This window comes from Halichoerus grypus, chromosome 6, assembly GCF_964656455.1.
Source record: "Halichoerus grypus chromosome 6, mHalGry1.hap1.1, whole genome shotgun sequence".
Lineage (NCBI taxonomy): Eukaryota > Metazoa > Chordata > Mammalia > Carnivora > Phocidae > Halichoerus > Halichoerus grypus.
The window spans coordinates 162850212-162872895 of NC_135717.1; the positions used below are offsets into that span (position 1 = coordinate 162850212).

At 40.6% G+C, this 22684-nt stretch overlaps 1 long non-coding RNA gene across 1 annotated transcript in view; it reads right to left on the bottom strand.

Moving 5' to 3' along the window:
- Positions 1–20830, bottom strand: part of LOC144382167 (uncharacterized) — a 35868-nt gene extending 15038 nt beyond the window's left edge. The window contains exons 1-3 of the long non-coding RNA XR_013448607.1: positions 20504–20830; positions 18276–18360; positions 4655–4762 (exon numbers count right to left, since the gene is read on the bottom strand). This is a non-coding gene — a long non-coding RNA (uncharacterized LOC144382167). The remainder of the gene's footprint in view (positions 1–4654; positions 4763–18275; positions 18361–20503) is intronic.
- Between the last annotated feature and the right edge of the window lie 1854 nt (positions 20831–22684).

The window sequence follows — 22684 nt, forward strand, 5'->3', positions numbered from 1 at the left end:
ACCCAGGTATGCTGGACTAAGGGCCTCTGGGACCAATTTCGCTTTACTCTTTCCTAAAGCTTTGACATTCTTAGCAAATTTCACTTCCTGTTACATAATTAATTACAACTTGCCCAGACTAGGAAACAATGGGCATGGAATCAGCCATTCTTGATTAGAGTCTCTGCTGCGTCTCCTTGCTAACTGTCTAATACGGTAGCTACTAGCCACAAATGGCTATTTAGTTAAAATGTTTAAAAAATTAAAAATTCAGTTCCTCCATTATACTAGCCACCTCTCAGGTGCTCAATAGCCCCTGTGGCTAGTGACTACCATATGAGACCAGGTAACTATAGAATATTCCAGAATATCACAGAAAGTTGGGCAGCAATGGACAAAGGATGTTGGACAAAACTATTTCTTTGAGTCCTTGTTTCTTCAATGGCAAAATGGGGACCATATTTCTTGTCCTGTCCCTTTTCCAGAACTATTGAGAAGGTAAACCAATGGAGTATGCATGCTTTGTAAAATATAAAATATTATGCAATGTAAGGACTGTGATAAGAGTCCAATCGTTTCCTTTACCAAAGATGGTCAGCCTTGCTTTATTGCCAAGAAACCAAAATGCGTCTGTCCAGGCATTTTATTTCTTTTCTTTTTGGGGGGAGGGGGGAAGGACAGAAAGAGAGAGAGAATCTTAAGCAGGCTCCACACCCAACACAGAGCCCAACATGGGGCTTGAACCCATGACCCTGAGATTATGACCTGAGCCACAATCAAGAGCCAGACACTTAACTGACTGAGCCACCCAGGTGCCCCCAGACCTTTTATTTCTAAAGTAATAAATCATCACTCAGCATGACTAACTTTAAGGTGAGGAAGTTTTGTGGGTATATTCCCCCCTCCTTCATAACTGAAGTCTCTGCTGTGTATAAAGCAAATCCACTGGTCCATTCAAAGAGTTTTGTAGGTCACAAATTTTCCCTTTGCCTACTTAGAAAGTTTTCACTATTTTTTTTTTTTTTTTTACTTTTCCTTTTAAAAACTCATCCCAGCTTCTCCATTCCTAGTGGGCATTCAGGCAAATTCAGTTTCTGGGCATGAAGGAGTCTGAATTTTTCTTATTTGGGATCAACAAAGCCTTCCAAATGAAATAGGAGGAATAATTCCCATTAAGCCCTGAGTAGTCTTTGGTGTTTGCTCTGCTGTCAGCTTGGACACACTCCACCAAAAGAGCAATTCTCTGTTTTTACTTAGGCTTGTCCTGATCTGTTGTAAGTCGTAATTTGATGAAAGCATTATAAAGCAATAAGAGCATGCATGTCAAGTAATTGGCTAAATTTTGAGGGCTCAGAACATGCCAGTGGGGCAGCTCAGGCAATCTAGAAGGTTGGGCTACTCCCAGGCCTATCAGAGGTCCTTGTGTTTTGCTAATGGTAGTAATAAGCTTTGGCATTTGACTGGCACTCTTCGTGTTCCTCAGGGTGAATATGCTTTATCAACATCCACTGTTTAACCATACCATCAATTACTCCTTATGCAAGGAAATACCACAGATCTGAAAAATGGAGTCCTAGGACCAGGCAGAACAAGAGGAAAACTTAGGTGTTGCTTTGACACTCTCTGCATATCAGGACTATTCCACTGAACAAAGCAGATAAAAATCCTGCCCCTATGGAGGCTATATTCTGGTCAAGAGGGAAAGATGGGGAGGGAAAAGGCAGTAACGAATGAACAAATAAATATATGAAATGAGAAAAACACAAAGGGAAGGGAATGTTAAAGATGGAAGAAGGAGTTGAAATTTCAGAAAGAATCATCAGAAAAGGCCTCACAAAGCGGCATTTCAGCAGGAACCTGAAGGAAATGAGGATGCAAGCCCTAGGAATATCAGTAAGTTGTGATCCTCAGGCAGAGGAAGCTGGCAAGTGCAAAGGCCCTGAGGTTGGAGGTGTCCCTAGTCCCTTTGAGAAAGAGTAGCAGATTAGAGGAGTTGAAGCATTGTGAATGGTGGATGGTGGATGTGGATAGTTGGAAAAAGGTCACAGAGGTGGAATGGGGCCAGGTAATACATTAACCTTCCAGATTCTACCCTGTAAGACATGGGAACTCTATGGAGAGTTTTGAGCAGAGAAGTGAAACCATCTGACTTAAGTTACTAAAGAATCTTTCTGGACACCGCTGAGAATAAACCAGCTGAGGGGAAGAAATGCAAGGATGAAAGCATTTCCTGATCAACCTACCTTACAGAGTTTTCTCTGACCCCTACTGTCCATCAGCAGTTCACCACCCTTGTCTCTAAGACCTGCAAATTTTCATACCAAATCAGTGCTCTCCCCACCAGAGTGATCTCGTAAACTGCAGTGAATCATTCCATCAGATTCATTCTTTGCATCCAATTCCAATCACAGCCTGACAAAATCGGAGTCTATCATTTTTGGAAGGATCCTGGACTATTTCTTGGCTCGACTGTTCATTTTTCAAAATTATGAAATGGATCATTTCATAATTACACAAGTACTCTTGTACTACTATTCAATTAATAACAAGAACATTATTGGTCCCTTAGGTACCCACTGTGTGCCTTCCCAGTCACATGCCTCTGCCTTTACCCCTTCACTCCCACCTGGAAGTAACTACCATCCCACCTTCTGTGTTAATCATTCCCCAGTTTTTACTTGTGGATCTCCACTTATTCATGAAGATCCAAATAATAGGTTTCATTTTGGAAAACGAGATAGCAGCACCACAAAGCTACATGTGTCTCTCCTAGATAGAGACCCACATGAGAAAACAGGCTGAGCTGAGTCTCTAGGTCATGGTCTGGCTTCAGCTTCCCTGAGGTTTCACAAGAGCCCCTTCTGGGGAAGTCACTGGGTAAGGTCACAAGCAAGTCCTCAAAAACATAGAGCTCACTTCAAGAGCACTGGAACTTATCTGATAAGGTGGTAATGTGGGTCAAGAACCAAAAGTACAGAAGGAACATAGGGTGAGTGGGCTGCTCTGAATTTACATGAGCTAAGTCCAGCTCTCAAGGTCAGATCAAAGCAGAACTTTCCTTACATAAATGAGTATTCTCAGCTTATCTAAGCAGCAGGGCATGAAGCAGAGAGCAAGAACTTCCTCAGCATGTGCTCAAGAGAAACCAGGTCTAGTTCAGAGTCCAGACCACACTCTCCGGAGCATTCTACGCTCAGGTTACTCAGAACTTGGTATTGACAGCACTCAGTGGGTCTGTCTTTGCTCAGATCTGGAGGGTTGCCCATCATGTATGGACACAGCAGCCTCTATCCTGGGATATCTCTTCACCATGCTCCTGGGAATTCCCCTCACCCCCTCCTCTTTGGGCTCTGCTATGTGCTATTTCCATGTCTCCCTCATTCTTGATTTATTCTTTCATTTTGTTGAAGTACGTCCTCCAGTGGATTTTTTGAGAGCATTTTGAGGCCCTAAATATTAGAAAATATCACTATTCAACCCTCAGTTATAATTAATTATTTGGCTAAATATATAAATGTTAATTGGATAATATTTGCCTTTAGAATTTTTGGAGATATTGCTGTTGAAAAATCTGAAGCTGTTCTGATACCTGAACCTTTGCATGTAATCTGTTTTTTTTTCTTTCCAGAAACTCACAGAATCTTTTTTTTGTCTCCAATATTCAGAAATTTCATGATAAGCCTTTATGCAGATCATTTTTACCCCGTTCAGCCCCCATGCACCAGGTGACAGCTCTTTTGATCGGTCAACCCATGTCTGTTAGTGTTGGAAAATTTTCTTAAATCATTTCATGGATTGTTTCCAGCCTTCTCTTCAGCTTTCTCAGATCTCTTTTTCTGGAATTTCTTTAGGACCAGTCCTCTAATATTGTCACAATTTCATTTCTATTTTTATTTCTTTGTCCTTTTGCTCAACTTTTTGTGATATTTCTTCAAATTTATCTTCCAATTCTTCTATAAAAATTTTTATTTCTGTCCTCATGTTTTTAATTACCAAAAACTTATTTTCTTCTCTTTCTTTATTTTAGAGCATCTTTTTCTCATTTCATTCATGGACTATCTTATCTCTCTTAAGAACATTAATGAAAGATGTTTTGACATTTCCTCACGTCTGTGTTCCCTCTGTGTTGTATTTCCTCTGTTTATTTATTTGGTCTCTGTATTTCACGTTAGTGCCTCTCCTCATGTCTGGTAATCCTGCTTGCTTGTTATGAATGACAATGGGAAACCAAAGGACTGATGGGAAGCTCTCAGATGAGCAGCAGAGCTTGTCAGCATTGACTTTACCAGACTGTGTGTTAGGAACCCCCCTTGGTCAGTACCTTTTAGTCTTTTTTCTTGGCTGGAGGTTAGAGACCCCAGAGAATACTGTACTCATCTCTGGCTTGGAGGGGAAAGATCTTGACAGCTTTCTTTGGTCAAAATGGGGAAGAGAGAGGGACATCTCAGCATATAGCATGTGTTGTATGAACAGTCACTTAAATCCCTTCTCTTTGATTTGTGTCTACATTTCATGCCTGGTATCCCCTAGTCCAGTGGCCTCCAGTTTTGCCGCTCCATAAAACAAGCTTTCAGACTTGCAAGCTGTATAACCATTTAAAGTAAGTAATACTAGATGTAGTAACAAATTCCCAAATCTTATGGCCTAACAAAATAAATTTACTTCTTACACCTACAAATGTCCATGTTCCTACTTGGCAGACAGCTCCATACAGTCATTCAGGGACCTTGTTTCCTTCCATCTTGTGGCTCCACCAGGTTTCAATGTTTGCTCTATTTAGCTCCTGTATACAGAAAAAAAGAGAAGATTATGTATGTAAGGTTGTTATGGGTACATACCATTGTGCCCACATTGCATTGTGGACTCAGTCACATGGCCATACCTAACAGCAAAGGAGACTGGGAAATGTATCAAGCTATGTGCCCAGAAGGAAAAGAAAATTAACTTTGCACTGGGTGTTGTACACAAACAATGAATCATGGAACACTACATCAAAAACTAATGATGGATGGAACTGGAAGAGATTATGCTAAGTGAAATAAGTCAGAGAAAGTCAATTATCATATGGTTTCACTTATTTGTGGAACATAAGGAATAGCATGGAGGACATTAGGAGAAGGAAGGGAAAAATGAAGGGGGGGGGAAATCAGAAGGGGAGACGAACCATGAGAGACTATGGACTCTGGGAAACAAACTGAGGGTTTTAGAGGGGAGGGGTTTGGGGTATGGGTTAGCCCAGTGATGGGTATTAAGGAGGGCATGTATTGCATGGAGCACTGGGTGTTATACACAAACAATGAATCATGGAACACTACATCAAAAACTAATGATATACTGTATGGTGACTAACATCACATAATAAAATAAAAAATAAAAAATAAATAAAAAAACTAATGATGTATGATGACTAACATAATAAAATAAATAAATACAAATAAAATAAAATAAGTATCATACCCCCCCAAAAAATAAAATAAAATAAAATAAAATGAACTTTGGTGAACACATAGCAAGCACTACTCCAAAGACCCTGGCAAATTGCTTAACTGCCATGACTCTCTATTTTTTAACCTATAAGATGGTAAAATTGGAAGAATACTGTCTGCCTTACAATGTTATTGTGGAGATTACATTTGTGAAATACTTGGTCTAGTGACAGGTACGCAATAAGCCCTCAGAGCATAATTGTTGTTATTATTGTTGTACGTTTTTCTTCTTCCATTAGTTCATTTTATCAAAAATGGGGATCCATGAAAGATTGAATCTTTCATCTTTCGAGGAAGAAATTTAAAAAGCAGAAGACAGTATCCAGTGAAAAATAAGGAAACAAAGGAGGAGAAGGAGGAGACTTGCATGCTGAGCATCACTTCCACTTCATTTATATGTCAAATATTTTCTGAATATCTACTATGTACCAAGAATTGTATTAGAGATAAATAAGATAAAAGCCCCACCCTTGAGTTTACCGCAATCTGACTGAGAATCAAAACGCTAAACTTTGCCACTCTTTTGGAAACTTCGGGCCATTTTCAAAGTAAAATTGGGAGATATCTGAAATAATTTACCAGTTTAGAAGTCAAAACTTGGATCAATCAAAGTTATCAGTCGCCTCCATGTTGCTAAACTCAGTGGCTAATTCTCAGTCTTTATCTTACTTGACTTGCAGGTGATCATGACCTCATTCTTGAAACAGTGTCTTCCTGTGGCCTCCAGGACAATACACACACCCAGTTTTTATTTTACTTCATTGGCTGCTCCTTCTTAGTCTCTTGTGCTGGTTCTTCTTCATCCCCCAGAGCTCAGTCATTGTACCTCTTCTTTTCTCCATGTACACCTCTCCCTTGGTGATCTCATACAGGGTTATAGCTTTCAAAACCATCTATAAATTGAAGACTCCCCAAATTATATATCCTTTTCAGGCCTCTCTTGAACTCCAGATTCATACATCCTATGGGCTACTCAACTTCTGTACTTGTGCACCTCTTAGCTGAACTTCTGATCTTCCTCCCATTCTCAAACCTGCTCTTCCCACAGCATTCTCCATCTCATTATTTGGCAACATCCTTCCACTGCTTAGGCTGCAAACCTAGGTTGTCACCCTTGACTCCTCTCTTTTACACCTTTCAACCCATCAGTAAATCCTGTTGGCTCCACTTTCAAAATATATCCAGAACCCAAATATTTATTACTGTATCCACTACCAGTGTCCTGATCCAAACCACCATCATCTCTCCTCTGGATTATTTCATTAGCCTCCTAATTTGTCTTTCTGCTTTTTACCATAGCATTCATTACCATGTGTCATAATTATTGCCTGTCTTTGTCACTAGTGTAGGGATTTTTGTCCATTATCTGGCACTTAGTAGGTACTCAAATTTTTGAGGAAAATGAAAGGAATGTGGGCACTGTTTTCAATATACCTGCTGCAATTTAGAATAGCCCCTTCTGTCCTGAAGGAAATCAAGGAGCAGGCTTAAGATGATGTGAGCACTTCTGCAGCCTTCATTTCTTTTAGAGTATGATCATATTTGCATCTATCCCCTCAATGACCTGACTGTTAGCTACTAACAACTCATAGCTACGCCCTTTACAAAGGAAGATTGTCCTTAGCCTATGGGAAGCTTCTTGCCTAGGGATTTCAGAGAGATTTTGCCCTCCTTCCCACAGGGTCACTTTACGGTGACAACTGTCTAATACTGGTATAAAAAGCTCATCCCACTTTCTTCAAGATGAGACCACTTTGTAGCATCATTCATGCTCTATAGCTCCCTATGGGATGTAGTTGATGCTAGACTTCAGCTGAACCCATATCTTTGCAAAGCTTCTTCTCTCACTTCCTTACAGATTTCTCCTGAGAGCTCCCTTAATATGTCACTTGCAAAATAATCCCCATCTTAGACTCTGCTTCTAATAAGCCAAACATAAAAGAGTTATTACTTAGAGTTATCCCAGGAAACTACCTCTAAGGATGCTGGAGTTGGATCACCTACCTCATTGCAGCCAACAATGAGGTCCCCCACCTCTACTGGTCATTGGGGATTGATGGCCCTTGGCATGCTGTAGCATAGTAAATGCTTTCCCCCGAACTTGGATAGAATACAAGTTTGAGGAGATGCACTGGCTGGTGCAATATATCTGCACAAGGGAAAGTATGAAGGGAAATAATTATAAAGATAGTGAAATTGGTAGTTGTTGGTGAGTGCCCTTAATACACTAAAGAAAGAGAACATCATAGATTCAGATTGATTGCTCATAAATTCAAAGAAAGTGTGAAATTCAGTGGGCTCCTTGACAATGTTTAAAGACCCTCTCTTATCCTGTAGCAGAGAGCCGATTGAGCCAAAACTAGGCTCAAACCTAATTGTATGAGTAGTAGAACTTCAAAGAAGGTTGAATTCTAGTTCTAACAAAGTCTTCTAATACCAAAGTTAGGCTCTGATGAAGAAGTGGGATCCAGAGGCTTGAGATGACGATATCTGGATAGATGTACTTAAGAATCTTGAACTACCAGTTTTCCTTGAACACTCTGGGCCTGCAGAACTGAGCCACTCCCACCCCCTTGTTAGAAGACAAAGCCTCATATCCCCACCCAGTCTTACTTGAAGATTGCACAAAAGCCTCAAACGAGACAGATGTATTAGGAGACAATGCTTGGCCTTCTCAGGATCTGATTCTGTTTCCCCTCCTGGACACCAGTCCCATAATTAGAGGTAAATCTCAGCTTAACCTGACTGAGGAAGTCCTTGGCGTGCTAAAGCAGATAAAAAAAACTCTACACGAACTGAACAACAGATATAGATAAATGCGCCAGTAGGAATTGAGAGAGTGTGTCAGAAATGGATCATGAAGGTATTAGATCAAGAACAACATATAACATTGGATAAGGGAGAGTTTTATAGTATTAGGGTAGTCTCTGTAATACAGATCCCCAACAATTGTTGGAATACACTGACTGTTGTTAAAATACTGACCTGAGCACCAGTCTGATATGGACTGCTGAGATGGATACTGGAAACTTGGATGAAATAACTGTCAATAGTAAATGAAGTGGATACCAGATCTACTGGGCAGATCATAGAGGAAAAGACCAAAAAGCCCAAGAAAGTGGGCATTTCAGAGTGGGTCTACTGAAGAAAACCAGAGAATATTTTGGCTGTCCCTGTTCCTTAGGAGGGCGCAGAGAACATTCTGTTTACCAAGGTGATTAGGAACATGTTGGTCAGGAGGGCACTAGCATTATTCAGAAGCTCAGCAATGCCTATTCTCTGTAGGGTGAACTGATGGTATGAGTTTCCTAGCAGCAATGGGGTGGAAGAGGTCAGGAGATGGTGCTTAACTTCAGAAACCATGTAAACAGAACTACAGAAATGATCAGCAAAGTTGGAATGGCAGCCAGGGAGGCCTGACATGCAAGGATATACAGAGATAGCTAATATAACACAGTGTCTCTAAGGGCAAGATGGATAGACAGCAACAAGAAATTAAGCTAACTACTATGAGACTGATCAACTTTTATAATAGGTTCAGGTGTGTTTTTGATCCTCTAAGACAGGTGTCTCAAATGTATTTGACCAGGGAATCCTTTTTTTTTTTTTTTTAAGAACACCTCATGGGGTTGGTATTTTGCAGAATAACAATGCTACACAGTTCATTGTTCAAAATATTTATGGAGTGAATGCATATATAAATGTATACATGGTTCCTTAGTACAATTTCATATAGGCATTGGACATATCTGGAGATCCAAAGCACCATTGCAATACTTACATCCTAGGAGGAAAAAAATGAAGAAAATATTGATCTAGTAATGAAAGAATAAAGTTGCTAACAGACTGGTCAAACCACAAATTCAAACAGCTTGGAGCAGTCAGCATTTGATATGTCAGCAACTCATTCACCCTTCCTCACCCCAACAAAGTTACAAAGGCAGGACCTCAAGAAAAATGACTTTGGAGAAATTAATGGAACAATGTATAGTGAGGGAAAGAAAGTCAATAATGAAATTGGTCCAATTTAAACAGCCCAGGCCAAGACCACAAGGTAAAAACTTAAGTTACATTCAACACTGAAAATGAGTCCCTATTATTTATTTAGCATTCCAGAAGATAAAGAGCAGTAAACAAATGCTTCAAATGTGTTCAGTTAATGTTAGAGTTATGTACTTCAGTGATTCAAAGCTAGGTACAATACAATCAACAGCACACTGTAAGCTTTGTTCCTTCTATCTGATTGACTATATGATTCTACCATTGGATCAACAGAAAAACTCCAACCATCATTAGATTCCTTTTTTTTTTTTTTTTAACTAGGCTCCACGCCCAACATGGAGCTGGAATTCACGACCCTGAGATTTAGAGTTGCATGCTCTACCAACTGAGCCAGCTAGGTGCCCCTCCAATCATCATAAAGTACAATTTCCCTTCAACTGGTAGGTAAATTATAAGAGGGAATAAATTAACACCAGCATTAGTTCCAAAAGAAAGGCATTCATTTTCCAATAGTATATGTTTTCTGCCTCAGGCTTGTGCTGTTCAAACCCTTCAGGAACAATCTCTACTCTGTTCCTCTGGAAGATGTCTCTTTCACTGTGCTCCAAATCTTACTTGTAGGACATTTTGACTCAACATTTGGAAGTGCCAGTTGTTTCCTCTTCAGTCCCACTCTTACCCACATGCAGACTTCATCTCATGCTCAGACTTTGCAATAGACTTAATCACCCAACCTACCTTGTTATTGAACACTCATGAGGCATACCTCTCCTGATATTTCCTATTCAAAAACCACCAGCAACATAGTGTGTCTACTCTATACAGCCCTAACTCCTTGGCCATTTCTGAAGATCCATGTGAGAGGATCCAAGATATAATAAGAATATTATGAATTTAGACCTCAGTTCTAAACTCAGGATGTCATTTGTTACCTGAGTCTTCTTGGGAAAGTGACTTTTCCTCTTTGGGCCTTAGATACTTCATCTGAAAATGGAAATAAGTGTTGATGTTGTCAGACTTTGTGTGCATCCTATAAGAATATATGGAAAACATATGGCACCAGGGCTGATACACAGTAGCCACTGTAAAAATGGCAGCTATTTAACACATATAAATTCCCTCCCTCTTACCTTTTCCTTTCTTGTCTACTGCCACTCTCCTACATGAACCCAATTTTTCAGCCAGGTTAGGTTACCCACAGAACAGAGAATGTTTGGAGTTTAGTAAGATTTTAGATATCTTCTGGTCTAGAAATAGCGTATACGTTTCTTTCCCCAAGTTAGCTTCACCAGTTTGTAGTGGCCACCTACAGAATTCAGAATCATTGCAACATATATATTTTTTTTAATCCCATAAGTGATTAATCCGTGTCATGGGAGAAGGGAGTGGTAGTAAATAAGGCAAATACATCTCACATTTTATCAAGACATTTACCCACACACACCCAGACTATCACCACCATCACCATCTTTTTAGCATAGAAGTTTGGGAAACTTGCCTTGAAGCCACATTTGCATAAAAACTACCTCGGTTATACTTAGATTGCAAGGATAATTTCACATAACATAGAGGGGTGGTGCTGAAGGTGAAGGGAGTTTAATCCCCCACCACCACCCTTAGGAGTTGGAATATTACACAATAAGAAGCAGTGGATTCAGTATGCACACAGCAATATGAGGGTTTTTTTTTAAGATTTTATTTATTTATTTGACAGAGAGAGACACAGCAAGAGAGGGAACACAAGCAGGCAGAGTGGGAGAGGGAGAAGCAGGCCTCCCACTGAGCAGAGAGCCCAATGCGGGCCCAATCCCAGGACCCTGGGATCATGACCTGAGCCGAAGGCAGACGCTTAACAACTGAGCCACCCAGGCACCCCAATATGAGTTATTTTAAAAACATGATGTTTAGTAAAAAAAAAGAAAGAAACAAACGGAGACATAGCATATAATGTCCTTTACATAAATCAAAAATTCATGCACAAAAACAACAAGGAGATACCACTACACACCTATCAGAATGGCTAATTTTCTTTTTTAAAACTACCATATTAAGTGCTGGCAAAGATACAGAGCAACAGGAATTCTCTTTCACTGCTGGTGGAAATTCAAAATGGTACAGCCATTTTAGAAGACAGCTTGGAAGTTTCTTACAAAACTAAACATAGTTTTACCATATGATCCTGTAATCATACTCCTAGGTTTTTGGTAGCAAACCAGTTGGGAAACTTACATCTACCCAAAGATCTTCACGCAATTGTTTATAGCAGCTTTAAGCATAATTAAAAACTGGAAGCAACTAAAATGTCCTTCAATAGGTGAATGGATAAACAAACTGTATTCCATATATATAGTGGAATATTATTGGGCAATTAAAAGGAATGAACTGTCGAGTCATACAAAGACATCAATGAATCTGAAATGCATATTGCTAAGTGAAAGAAGCCAGTCTGAATGACTATAAACTGCATGATTCCATTTATATAACATTCTGGAAAAGGTAAAACTATCAAGGCACTAAACAGAAGTGATTGCCAGGGTGTGGAGAAGGGTTAAATAAGTGGAAAGAACAGGGTACTTTTTTAGAATCTACTTATGATACTGTGATTATAATAACATGGCCCTACATATTTGTCAAAACCTATGGCACTTCATAGCACAAAGAGTAAATCTTAATGTATACAAATTTTTTTTTAAATCAGAAAGTCAGGGCTGTGATCACCAAGACAGCATGGTACTGGCACAAAAACAGACAAATAGACCAATGGAATAGAATAGAGAACCCAGATATGGACCCTCAACTCTATGGTCAAATAATCTTCGACAAAGCAGGAAAAAACATGCAATGGAAAAAAGACAGTCTCTTCAATAAATGGTGCTGGGAAAATTGGACAGCCACATGCAGAAGAATGAGACTCGACCATTCTCTAACACCATACACAAAGATAAACTCAAAATGGATGAAAGACCTCAATGTGAGACAGGAGTCCATCAAAATCCTAGAGGAGAACATAGGCAGTAACCTCTTTGACATCGGCCACAGCAACTTCTTTCAAGATGCATCTCCAAAAGCTAGCGAAACAAAAGCAAAAATGAACTTTTGGGACTTCATCAAGATAAAAAGCTTCTGCACAGCAAAGGAAACAGTCAACAAAACAAAGGGGCAACCCACAGAATGGGAGACGATATTTGCAAATGACACTACAGATAAAGGGCTGGTATCCAAGATTTATAAAGAACTTCTCAAACTCAGTACCCAAAAAACAAATAATCAAGTCAAAAAATGGGCAGAAGACATGAAAAGACACTTCTCTGAAGAAGACATACAAATGGCTAACAGACACATGAAAAAATATTCATCATCATTAGCATCAGGGAAATTCAAATCAAAAGCACATTGAGATACCACCTTACACCAGTTAGAATGGCAAAAATGGACAGGACAAGAAACAACAAACGTTGGAGAGGTTGTGGAGAAAGGGGAACTCTCTTACACTATTGGTGGGAATGCAAGTTGGTATAGCCACTTTGGAAAAGTGTGGAGGTGCCTCAAAAAATTAAAAATAGAGCTACCCTATGACCCAGCAACTGCCCTCCTGGGTATTTACCCCAAAGACACAGATGTAGTGAAAAGAAGGGCCATATGCACCCCAATGTTCATAGCAGCAATGTCCGCAATAGCCAAACTGTGGAAAGAGCCGAGATGCCCTTCAACAGATGAATGGATGAAGAAGATATGGTCCATATATACAATGGAATATTACTCAGCCATCAGAAAGGATGAATACCCAATTTATACATCAACATGGATGGGATTGAAGGAGATTATGCTAAGTGAAATAAGTCAAGCAGAGAAAGTCAATTATCATATGGCTTCACTTATTTGTGGAACATAAGGAATAGCATGGAGGACATTAGGAGAAGGAAGGGAAAAATGAAGGGGGGTGGGAATCAGAGGGAGAGATGAACCATGAGAGACTATGGACTCTGAGAAACAAACAGGGTTTTAGAGGGGAGGGGAGAGGGCGGATTGGTTAGCCCGGTGATGGGTATTAAGGAGGGCACGTACTGCATGGAGCACTGGGTGTTATACGAAAACAATGGATCGTGGATCACCACATCAAAAACTAATGATGACTAACTAATTGTATGGTGACTAACATAACATAATAAAATTTTTTAAAAAATTAAAAAATTAAAATTAAAATTAAAAGAAAAAGAAAGTCAGGGGATCCAGAATGAAACACAGAATATGATAAAAAAATTCTAAATGTATTACAAATGTATGGAATAACCTCACTGATGGGGGTGGGGAAATAAAATCTAACTAAAGCAATTTTGAAAATGCATGGGGTCTGAAAGACTAAAGGCAAAAGGAACTGTACATGAGCACTGTGCCCTAGTTGATAAAGTCATTTCCCATAGGGGTACAGGTTAACGATTCTGAAATATTGTATTGGAATTAAACAGTTAAGCAAATGGATGAAAAATGGTGCGAGAGCCAGGTTTCTCACTATTGGGGTGGGAGATTACAGTTAATAAAGGGAAGTAGCCATCAATGTAGTGATGGATTAGGGTTGAAGACACTAGTATGAATTCACGATTAGCTTAATATAGACACACGATTAGCTTAATATAGACACAGATTGTTACATATAGAAATATAGAAATATTTATAGATACGTGAATATATACACAGGTTTTTCCTTATCAGATGAGGGGACACAGAAGCAGTGACCCCCACATAACAATAAGCACACCTAGTGCCTAGACCTTGATTTCTTATATTATTCTCCAAGAAGAAGAACCAGGGATTCTTGGAGAAATGGCTGATTCTAGGACTGGAATATGAAGTATATAAGATGAGGCTGGGGCATTTTCTAGTGCCAGGAGTAAGGAAGTGTTTAAAATGAAATAATACCCACAATGATGAAAGCCTGTCAAAAAGACACAGGAACCAACTGGAAGAGTTCCAAAATAAATATCCAAACAAATAAATAAATATTATTCAATATAAATATCCAAAACAAATATATCTGTGAACTATTGAATAATTAAATGGGAGAAGACAGACAAATACCCCATACAGAAGAATACCAAATAATTTATACAGACACTTTGCCTTCAAGGAGTATGACTCCTTGCTCCCTAAGTGGAGGCCATACCTAGTAACTTACTTCCAAAGAGTATGGTATGGAAAGGAGGACAAGGTGGAGGAGCCTGGGAGGCTCCATCTCAGCGAGATGATCAAGAATGACATCAATAGTGAGAAGTCATGGTGAAAGTAGGAACGCTGAATATGATGTGATAAAAATAGCATTTTTGTCCCCCATAACATGTTACCTTAGTCTTATCATAAGAAAAACATCGGACAAATCACAATTGTGAAACACATTCTACAAAACTCCTGACCAATCTTCCTCAAAGAGGTCAAGATCCTCAAAAACAAAGAAAATCTGAGAAACTTGTCACAGCAAAGCAGAGCCTAAGGAGACATGGCCACTAAATGTAATGTGGCGTCCTGGATGGGATCTTAGAACAGGAAGAAGACATTAGGTAAAAACTAAGGGAATCTTAATAAAGCACAAGCTTTAGTTAACAATAATAAAGTCATCTAAAGAAATCAAAATAGTTCTTTGTGTCTTCACAAATGTTGTCCCCATTTGTGGGTGGACAACTATGTCCCTTTTTGATGGCTCCCAAATTGGGGATGTTGATGTAGCTGTTTGCACCTTTTAATAACTTGCCCTTTAGGCAACTTATCAGAAACCCAACATGTTACACAGCCTCTTGAAGCTAAAAGCATGGTTTCAAAGGTCCCTTCCAGTTCTAACATTCTGTTTCTTGTTGGAATATGAGATGGTTATTTTTCTGTAAGACCCACAAAGTCACAGACCACAGAATTAAAAGTAGAAGTGTTCCCCCAAAATGAAAGAAGGACTTCAGGTGATAACTAAAAAAGGGAATAAAGCTCTCAAGACAAGGCCGTTTTTAGAGTTCTCAGAATGGATATTCCATTAGATTCAACTGAAAACTCAACTCTATTCAATTCCAGAAATTTCTACTGGGCATCCACCATGAGCCAGACCCTATCCTCAGTCCTAGAGATACCAGAGGAGCATTTAAATGCTTAAAGCAAGGGACTTACAAGATCCTATTCATATTTTAGAAAGAGCACAGTGGGGAGTGGATTTGAATGGGGAAAGACAGAAGGCAGCGAGACCAATAGAAAGGTCTAGGAGGTTCTTGAAAAAGTCCAGGCAAAATTCGGTGGCGCTCTGGATTGGGGTGTGCTGGTGGAGGTGGAAATGAACAGTTCTGAAAGATACTCAGGAGGAAAAAAATCCAAACTTGGTGTTGGGTTAAAAGACACATGTCCAGTGGGTTTCCTTTGTATGTGTGTGTGTGTAAGCATCCATGATATGCAGGGTCAGGGGGGTGGACTGGAATGTGAACCACAAGATTGCCTCTTAGAAGTAAGTTCTATCCCTAGGACCAGCTGAAGATCACAGCTTTATGTGTAAGGACGTTTTCCTTAAAACGTCCTCATAAATCTGCACAGGAGAAAAACAAGAGCCCAGACAAGAAGATGCATGTCTAAGGTAAAAGGAAAAACATGTTTGGTCCTAATAGGGTTGTGGTGGGGGGAGGAAAGGGGAGGAATGTTCTGGAGGAGCCTACCCTGAGGTAAGGACTGGTTTGTGAGGCTGCCAGAATCTTTAGTGAGATGTTAATGGGGTTATCAGCAATCGCTGAAACAAAGGCAGGGTGTATGTTGGCAGCCAAGGAGCCCGAACTAGCCAAAAATATGTGTGTGTGTGTGTGTGTGTGTGTGTGTGCGTGTGCACACACATGTCCCAGAAGAAACACCAGGCTTTCTGTCTATAGATGTCGCAGAGAACAAATGGTCTTGGCAGTTCAACCTATGAACACTAATCACACAAAACAGACACCTTTAAAGGAGGGTTGGTGTTTCTCAGTGGGGCCACTCACAGTGAGAGCTTCATTTTTCTTTGGCCTCTGGTAGAAAGGGAGTCTCTTTTATCCCAAAGAGAAGCTCCTTACACAAATGAAATCACCCCAACCCAACTAAACACACATAGTCACACATGTGCATGATCCCAGAAGTCCTCTCTACACTGAAGACCTGTTCATTTCTTTTTTCCTTGTCAATTCATATGTACACACCAGCGCTTTTATTTACTCACATTCCTCTCAAATGAACTATTCCCATAGATGGTGCTCCCAGAATATGCCCTATCAGTGTGTCTAGAGCCAGATATCTAATGACGGAGGCCCAACGGCATCTCTCAAGAGGTACTTTGGCACCATTATAAGGGGTCCAAGAGCCCATTCAATGTTCTGGGTCACCTGGAAAATATCAGACTTCTTCTGGAGATCTTAGTAGCAAAGATAGTAAAAGCATTAACTTTGCAGCTGGGGAGACTTGAGCTGAGTCTTGGCTTTTCTATTGACCTTGAGCCTGTGACTTAATACATTTGCTTCGGGTTCCTCAACAGCGACATGGGAATAATAACCATGAGTCAGCACTACTAGTATCCCCATTTCGCAGATAGGGAAAGCTGAGACACAGAGAGATTTAGTGACAACTAATAAATAGTACGGCTTGAATTTGAACCCAGGCAATCTGGCCCCTGCCTTGCATGGCCAGCCATACTTAAGACAAAATTTCTCCTTTAACCATCACAACTCTGCTAATGGGAACTTGGACAAGTAACTTAACTCCCTAACCCTCTATCACCTCAAGAGAAAATAGGGTTTGGTTATTTCAGGCCTCTTAAAGATCTTATAGGGAATATCTGGGCAATGCCACTAATGGGATTAGCAGAGTGCCTGTGCAGTTGTGAGCATGGTAATGGAGCCTGAAGTCACTGCAGTGCTAACACTAACCGTGTTGTTAGCATCACAACACCCATTGCACTTGTAATTATTTGTTTCAGTGTTTATGATTTCCTGGAACCACCTGTTCCATGAGGACAGAAACGGTCTCTTTCTTATTTGCTTCTGTACCCACAGCATTTGGCAACCTAACACAGACCTGGATCATACTGTGCTTTTGATGTTATTCATTGATGAATGAATAAATGACTTCAATGCTGCCTCTCCCTTGAAGTGCTGTATGATTAAATGAGATAATGTATGTCCAATGGCTAGGTCAATGTTTGGCTTGAGAATTCTACCCAATTAATATTAGATCTCTCCCCTTTGCAACCAGAACACATTATCTGAGACACTTACTCTGGAATCACATGTTCCAGAGAGTAACAAACAGAATGCCTGGGCTCCTCTGAAGAACACTGACATGTACCACTCGACCTGGGCACCAGAGCTGAAGTGGCATATGAGCTGGGACCCACCTTGGTGGGCTGCACCACCACGCATCATGGAGAACTATGCTGCGGGCACATTTGGAAATCTCAAGAGCAGAAAAAGGAAGGCACTTGATGTACTGATTGATTAAAGCTACTAATTAGGACTGTGCATGGTACAAACACAGGCAGCTCTTGCTTACTGGGCACCAGGGAAGGGTTTGGCAGAGATGAAGGAAACCACAGCCAATCCATCCATGAGCCAATGTGCTGCATCCATAAAGGGATGATTCAATTGAGTACACTTGGAGACAGAAATTGCCAATGATGATCAAAAACTAAATAGAAATAGTTGTTAAGAAACTAAATAGAAGTGTAAAGGATAGTTGGACAAAAAAAAAAAAAAAATCCCTTCTTGCTCAGAACTGCTCAGAAAATAACTAAAGTCAAGGCAACAGGCAGTGTGAAAAACATGGACTTACACGTCAGACTTCCCTTCCAGTCTTGGCTCTGCCAACTGGGGCCTGAGGCAAGTCAACTCACACCTCTGAGTTTCCGTTTCCTCATCTGCAAAATAGAGAATATCCACTTCATAAAAGTATGAGAAACTTAAATAATCTCTACAAGGGAACTGGTGAATGGCAGACCCAGGACCATCACCACCACCACCTCAAGGTAGCCATGCTGATTAGATGACCTGCACCACCTGGAATTAGGGCTTTGCTATCTTCCCTCTTAAGTGGGTTCTAGTGGTTGTACTACTGTGTTGTGCTGTGAGTCACTGTCTATTAATATGACTTACCCAGGGCCTGCAACAGGACAAGCGGCAAATAAGGACCCAGAGAAGGAAAGGACCTGCATCATCCTCAAGTAAGATAAGCCACTCCAGAAATAAATGACAGGGCACTGGCTGGGTTGGGGAGGAGGGGAGCAGGGGAGAAGGGGTTGGCATGGCCAGAAGAAGCTGGGAGAAGGCAAAGAATGAGAAAAAGGAGAAGAGGAAGAGCTCTGGGAGAGAGCTGAAGGCCAGCACTGGCCCAAAGGAGGGGGAGGTAGCCGAGTGATGGTGCCTCACCCACTCCAGTCTTCAGTGCTTCTTTACCAGGGCGGCCCACCCACTCTGAACTGTGGGAGGCCAAGCAGAGGCAGAGGCAGCAGCCAACGGGAGGCAGGATAATTCATGACTGACAGCTCTGGGATGTCTCAGGAAGGGGAGAAGCAGATACAGCAGGAGGTGAGAAGTGAACCCAGGTTGGAGACGGGGCTGGGTCAACACCCACATAACAGGAGGCTGAGACCCTGGGGCCCTGCCTCACTTACTCACATACCCAGGGGAGACGAAGAGTGGGTCTCTGGTGAAACTGAACCAAGCAGCCTCCAGACTCCCTTTTCTCTAACCCTTGAAATAATTTTCAGGTCTCAAGGACCTTAAAAATTATTATATGTAATAAGTTTCTACTATACAAGATGCTAATGGATCTGGTATGTGGTATATGGCAGGGGTAAGAGTGGTTTTTTTCCCCCTTATTTAAAACCAAGAATTACTTTTTAAACTAAACTTTATTGGGGGAAAAAAGGCAATTACAATTAACTTACATTTCATAAAATTAATCTTTCTTTTCTTTTTATACATTTTTAAAACTCGTGAAGAGAACACATTATATTTCTGTTAAGTAGTTGGCTTAAGGCAAAATGGAATTTAATTTTTCTATAGGTAGGTTGATATATTTAATCTAAATAAAGGTTATAAATTAGTTGAATAAGGACCACTTAAAACATGAAAATAGATTGATGCTGTTGAGCTGGAAAGCTATGGAAATCATGAACTGAAGCAGTATGAATAAAAATATAGCCTAAGACAAAGTACCTAAGACTTTGAAAAAACATTTTCTTACAAACATAAACAGGCTTAACTAGAGGCCTAGCTGTTCCAAAATAATTATACATGTGTTTGTTTCCTGGTTTCTTCCAGGCTGCATGTGCATTAAAAATTTTATGTTAGAAATCAAAAATAAATTTTATCTTTGAAATGTGTGAAATCTCTCTCTCTCTCTCTCTTTGGTCAAACTTGCGATAAGCACACACAGATTCTATTTCCTGCTGAAGTGAGACCATTCCTGTCCTTGCTTTTGATGGATGCTAAACAAGGAAAAGCTTGGTCACACACGTAGGAAGCTAAAAATTGCACCAAGTGGGGCCCCTACTTTCCCACGCAAGGCCGGATACCTTCTTCACAGAAATCAGAACTTGGGGGGCAGATCAGGAAACCTCATCTTGAGTGTATGATCTGCCCCCCATGGAGTTCTTTCTCTTCTCTCAAAGTCAAGTTTTCAGGCTAAGCAGAAGATTCAGGAACAGGGTCCCTCAGCCCGTCAGGCATATGTGTGGAAAGAGGGAAGATACTGCTCAGTTTGGTCCTGCAGATCTGCTAGGTGGTTTATGTTAAGATTGGAGGCATGCTGATATCTTCCCTCTCACGCCAGCCCAAGCCGCACTGGAAACGTGTCAAGGTTTCCTTTTGCAACAGGATTTTTCCCAAGAATCTCACCGCTTGAAGTCAAAGCATTCCTTCTCAGGCCTTGCTGAGACTTCCTCCCCCAGTCCATGTGATGAATACCATCTTCAAGGTGGGCTAATTTCTGACCATTATTTACCTTGAAATGTCTCAAAGCTGACCAACTGCTTTCTTGAAAGTACCCTTGCCACTCACCTTTCAGCTCAAACACCTGTTGGGAACTCTCTCTGCCAAGCCACCAAATGTCTGTCTGTAGAAACCTGCCATGGAGCCAACCACTGATGGGCCGCCATCAGTAGAGCCCCCAACACAGTTCCTCTAAGACAGACTTTCTGTTTCTAGATACAAAGACAAAATATTAAGTACAGATGGATTTTGCATGTTTCAGGCAATTTTTTTTTGGTAGCAAGAAAAATTTCCTTGAGTTTCATCATCATTAACAAATCTTGCAAATACTACATCATGACATTTATTGGTGAGATCGGTTGACTCATGAGCTTGGATAGAGAAGCTATTGTTTTACAGTTTATTACCCTAGCCTCTTCATCATCACATGACATGTCATGGCTGCACTGACTAATTAAATGGGTTGAAAATAGAACCTTCTCCATTTCTCCTCCTATATCTTACCTGACCATTTTGCTCATTTTAATTCGACTAGGATTATTAGGTGTTCACCAATTGTGTGACTTTTCCTTTGCGGGGGGGGGGGGGGCAGTAAGTTCTGCTACTAAGTAACTTACTCCCCTAACCTGAATGGGACTTTTTAGCTAAAAGCTAACCCTATCTGTTTTGAGATTGCAATAGCCATTTAAAATGATCAGTACCTTTCCTTGCCAAAGGGCTGTGATTTGTAGTTAAAAGTCATACTTTCCTGAAGCTATCACTGCATGTGTGGTTTGTTTGCCACGGACCCTGCACAGTGGGATAGGACAGCTAGATCGCCAGCCATGTAAGCCCATTGATGAGTAGCTCTCATGATAAAGAGAGACTCCTATTGTGTGCCGCTGGTTGCAGTAGGGCAGTGAACTCACTCAGAACGTCGTCATTCTTCATGAGTAACCTTATCAGAATCATCCACACCTGTAGGCTTAGAAAAATTCACATGGAAAAGCAAACATGGAAGAAGAGCCAGGAAACACTAAAAAAGGAAAACGTCAAGAGGGACTAGCCCTACCAGATGTTGACACATACTTTAAAGCCAGGGTAATTAAAACAACGTAGGACCGACACATGAATCAACAAATGGAATACAGTTGGAAACCCAGAAATAGACCCAGGTACATTTGGAAATCTAGTGTATGATAAAGGTAGCCTCTTGAATCATGGGTGCAAAAATGGACTTTTTAATAGCATTTTAGTAGCATGAAGCAGTCAGGGAGTTGGTCTTACAGAAGCAAGCAGATCAGAAGCTCTCCAAGGAGCTGGCAAAGAGGTTGTGCTGGCTAGTGCTGTATCTCCCTTACCAGCTGCTCAGGGAGAAAAGGCACTTTGCAAAGTCCCAGCCCCAGCATCACAGAGCAGAGTTTCAGAAGGTGGGCTGGGAACTGAGTTTAATGGCCGCCAAACCTGTAAATACTGAGTATTTATTTAGCTAGCATGCATTATCCTGTGACTGTATTGAGAGGAAGGAGTCAGGTCAAATGAAGGAATGCTAATCTTTACTTCCTTAGTAGAAAGTCAAGATGATACCCAAAACTGACAAGGCAAGAATAGCAAGCAGTATAAACAACATTTAGAAAAAGAATATGAAATGACTAAAAAAAAAAAAAAAGTAAGAAAGGGGTCTCCGATGGAGAAGAGTGAGACAGGGGATTAGTTTTTTAAATTATAGACCTATATTTGACTTAGGTTTGTAAAACCTAAAATTAAATAAGAGCATGTGAGTGAAGAACAAAAGAGTATGGCTGTAGGGTGGTGTGTGTAGTTTGGAAACATAAATTCAACATTATAAGGTAGTTTTATATTTGGAAACTGAAAGGGAAAACTATCATTTTGATAATACAGACTCCCAAAAACAAAAATGGAAAATCCTTTTTGTTGTTGAATCATATGAGAGATGGACAAAAAATCAGATCATGGGCCCCATGAGAGCAGATTGTGCGTCTGTTTTAGTCACCCATAACAGCAGAATTTTATGAACTCCCAGATGAAAGAAAGATTGAACAGAAGAGCTCCCAACAGAAAGCAGCCATGCACACCTGCGTCAATAGCAAACGTTCTCGAGGGCTGGGTGCCTGGTGCTCAGTCGGTTGGGTGACGGCCTTCGGCTCAGGTCATGATCCTGGAGTCCTGGGATCAAGTCCCGCATTGGGGGGTCCCCACTCAGCGGGGAGTCTGCTTCTTCCTCTGACCCTCCCCCCTCTCGTGCTCTCT